General features: G+C 52.0%; 2 non-coding genes across 2 annotated transcripts; both read right to left on the bottom strand.

Moving 5' to 3' along the window:
- Positions 1 to 272: 272 nt before the first annotated feature.
- Positions 273 to 344, bottom strand: TRNAE-UUC (transfer RNA glutamic acid (anticodon UUC)). Its single transcript has one exon. It is a non-coding gene; the product is annotated as a tRNA-Glu (tRNA).
- A 2397-nt stretch (positions 345 to 2741) lies between these two features.
- On the bottom strand, positions 2742 to 2815 carry TRNAD-GUC (transfer RNA aspartic acid (anticodon GUC)). Its single transcript has one exon. It is a non-coding gene; the product is annotated as a tRNA-Asp (tRNA).
- Between the last annotated feature and the right edge of the window lie 1384 nt (positions 2816 to 4199).

Below are 4199 nucleotides of genomic sequence, written 5' to 3'. Positions count from 1 at the left end.
GGTGGGGAGCTAAAGGGAAGCAGGCTGATGCCATTGACGTGGGGGGGAGTTCTAGTGCCGGCGATCACGACAAGTAGGTAAGAATGGATCCCTCCGGGGAGCCTGCACGAATCGACTTATCTACGCGAATCGACGAGGGAGCATGAATAATCTATTTGAGGGCGCAAGCGGGGTACTGATTGGAACAAAGGCCGGCAGGGCGGGCTCCGATATACGGATATGCATGTGAGGTGCGTGTGCTCAAACAAAGACTGGGCGGCTGATTACTCAACTATCCCCTACGGGAATCGAACCCGTGTCTTCGACATGAAAAGACGATGTCCTAACCACTAGACGAAAGGGACCGGCACGATAATATATTTGAGGGCGGGCAAGACGTCGAACGCTCATAAACGTGCAGAGTGGCCCCGGCCGAACCGATGGGTATAGATTCTATCACACCGAACCCCGGAACCGGGAATCAGGATCTATCATACCGAACCCCTGGGGACCAAACCGCTATTCTAGTAGCGGGGTGTTCATGGGAATCGGGATCTATCATACCGAACCCCTGGGGACCGGGAATCGGGATGCACCCGATGAACCCCGAGCCCATAGAATATAGGGCCGCCGGCGAACTAACCAACCCTCCGGAAGCCCCGGATAGGGATAATTGATGGAGAGCGACAGCGAGCCATAGCCATTTAAGTTGTCGCCATGGCTCGAGATTCCATACGTAACATGCCCCACTATGGAGGTAGGGCGTCTGCTTCCCTCTATAGTTCCCTCCCACGTCGATTAATCAGTACCATAGAATGTCGAGGGCCTATTGCCATACCCTTTACAAGCCCTTTAGAATGGTAGTAATTAATTCGGAATTAATAAACCTGCTAGAATACGCTAGAATACGCTAGCATAAGGATGGCCCTACTATTCTCAAGGCGGGAGTGGGGTGGGCTTTCTCGCCGATTGGGGTGGGTGGGAGGCCCCTACTATTCTAAGGGGTTGCGGTAGGGAGGGCTCAAGCTTCTCGAGGGTTCACCACTGGATACTTATCCGTTTCATTGCCCAAGGTCCCCCCTGCCTAAGCCGCTCCTATTCCCCCGTTCCTCATCTTATTGCTTTCTCTGAATGACCGAGAGGTATAACGGGGACTGGGATAATTGATAACGTGATCGATCACCCGCTCATAAGTAGTAAGCGGGAAAACAGAAGAAAGATTGGATGGAGTTACCGGGGAGATGCCCCTAGAATTGAATAGGGCGCACGAATGCCCGGGTGGGGGGGGCTATAGTGGGGCCCTATCCTCTATAGTGGCTGGTTGAATCCGTTGAATCGAGGTTGAAACGATTATGCTTATTAAAGGGTTTCCCCCCGATCCCTACTATCTATAGGCAGGCCTCGATCCAGCCTTCTGCCTATAGATAGTAGGGCGATTCTTCTTTGATTTCCCTCCGCTTGCTAGAGTAACGGCCATAGAATAGTAGGGCCATAGAATAGTAGGGGCTTCGGGGTTGCCTATAGATAGTAGGGGTGGATCAAGCGAATCAAACTGCGGATTTGACACATCCCTTATGAATGCTTAATGTTGAAATGAATGTGCCGTAGGGGAGCGGCCCCATCCAAACTATAGCCCTATCCGTACGCTATAGCCCCCCTATAGATAGTAGGGAAACCCCCCCCTTTATAGCTATAGTGCCGGGGGGGGGTGGGTAGGTGGACCACTCATGGCGCGTAGCGATGATGTTTCAATTTAGAAGGGGATGAAGAAGTCTGTATCAGCCCAAATCCTCGATTCGCATCTACAACTCGCCCTACGGGCGGCCTATTGAATCGAAAGCTATGCCCGCCTAGAATCCTCCATCCAGTTGATCTAGCTTCTTCCGGACCGGGGCGCCGCGATCTCTTTTTTACCCAACTAACTCTTAGAGATGCCCCCGAACTGGTCGTGCTTCGGTGGATCACTTTAGAACATAGTGACCTCCGAAGAACACTCGGTTGTTTTGCTTCAACGGAGGAACTAGCCACTATAGCCCCCCCACCCTGCGCAGGGCGGTTAGGTCGGTTCGTTTTTACGGTGAGACCTTGACCAGTACATAGATTCTTCTTCACCCCCGGTCCACCAGTGAGCCCTACGGGGGCCACGAATAAAGTACTTGATCCCGATGACGAAGCTGATTCGCTCGCTCCTCCGGTTGGTTCGGTCTGCCTCCCCTACTCCATTCATTTACTTTATTTCCCTATCTGCTCCACCCAGCTCTGCTTAATTAATCAACCTGCTAGCCCTACTAGAACTATAATGGGGGGTGGGGGGGTAGGGGGCCCTTCGCCCCCCCCCCCAATAATAATTGTAGATTCTTGTAGGGGGCAAATAGTTCTAGAATCGAGCAGCATGGGGCCACCCTGCAGAATAATTGACGTGGGAGGCCCCGGCCTATTCGGCTAGTTCCCCCGACTCTAGTTTAGTTTAGTTTAGTCTAGTCTAGTTTCGCCGCGGCAACATTATTATGATGAAGCTTTACTAGGGTGCCCTACGGGGGAAGGAACTATAGTTCCCTATGAACACCCCGAATGGCTAGCGCTGCCTGCAGGGTGGGCCCATGCCCCCCACCCAACCCCACACTTGTTTTAGGATATAGAGCAGATAGTAGGGCGATTCGCGCTTTGCCACTATTGAACCAATTCACAAAACCGGCGTCCGAATCTTGTCCTATGCTTAAAAAGCACAAGTGGGCCCCGGGGGCCCCCTACTATCCATAGGCCGGGGAAAACGGGGTTCGAACCCGCGACTTCTGGCGTGACAGACCAGCACTCTAACCGACTGAGCTATTTCCCCGGGCCGATGGATCGTATTATAACGCGATGGATCATATCACATAACGTATAGAATATGGAGTGTAGCGACGCAGTCCCGGTGTTTCCCTAGCGCCCACTATAGAAAGAAAGGGCCCCATCTCCGGATTGGTGATGAGATGGGATGCTTCATCGCGTCTTGATGCCATGCTATAGACGGTGATGCAGTCGATGCCAGATTCTATACGTAATATGATCGGTGATGGGATGCCCTATAGCCCCCCCATGAACCCTGGGATGCTTCATCGCTTGTCCCCCGTAATTAATAAACCTGCTAGCCCTTTAGAATAGTAGGGGCGACCCATAAAGCATTCTGGTCAGATGTGGGGATCGAGCCGATGCCCATATTACTGCAAAAGATCCCGCCCGCCCCCTACTATTCGCCAGGGCGGCATCTACCTCAACATTATTCTGCAGGGTGGTAAGCAGATAATATACCTCCACTAGAATTGGGCCCTATGAATGCACACAATAACTATTCCCTCCCAATGCAGGGTGGGAGGCCCCTGGGGGGGGTGGGAGGAGGAGACGCCAGGGCCTCTCCTGAACGATAGTGAAGGTTACGGGCCCCCCCTGCATGCAGGGAGGTTCTCCGATTAGCCCTACTATTCGTGTGTGGGCAATGATATAGAACCCTCTTCACCGGCAATAGATAAGAACTAAGGGCCCCTACTATTCTAAAGGAATCAGCTCGCTAGTATAACCCCCCACCCTGCATGCATGCATGCATGGTGGGTGGAAAGTGACGGGGCCTCCGTGTGTGGGGTTGGGTGGGGGGCATGGGCCCGCCCCGTAGTTCATCCGCATTGACATACGGCCCCTACGGCGGTCCAGCCCGATAGAGAAGTAACCGGTCCGACCTTTGCTCTGAGTTGATGGATGGGGGCATAGATAGAACCAACCTGCTCCTAATTGGCTGCATTGAGGGGGAAACAATGAGATGCATGGATGAGCGGTACCGACCATCCTGCCTGCTAAGAGCGGGGAAAGCAATGGAAGAAATGGATTGGCAGAAAAAAAGCATTGGATTGGTAGAAAACACTACACACGTCGATATCCCCACCCCATCATCCCACCGATTTGAACCTCTACTTGGGTTGCTAGGTAGAGACATTGGAAATCCGGTTTCAAAGAAACTTATTAATGACAACTATAGTTTTGAATTTATCAGTGCCTTTAGAATAGTAGGGCCATAGAATTGTAGGGAGCTTGCTAGAATACGCAACTATATCCTCCTGCCATAGAATAGTAGGGGCCCACCCCCCATAGAATTTGAGGGCGAGCCCCCTACTATTCTAAAGGGCTAGCAGGCTAATTAATCTACCATAAAATGTCGAGGGCTTGATTGATTATTCTAGCGTATTCTA

This window comes from Cryptomeria japonica, unplaced genomic scaffold, assembly GCF_030272615.1.
Source record: "Cryptomeria japonica unplaced genomic scaffold, Sugi_1.0 HiC_scaffold_306, whole genome shotgun sequence".
NCBI lineage: Eukaryota > Viridiplantae > Streptophyta > Pinopsida > Cupressales > Cupressaceae > Cryptomeria > Cryptomeria japonica.
This window is presented reverse-complemented; position numbering and strand designations above follow the sequence as displayed.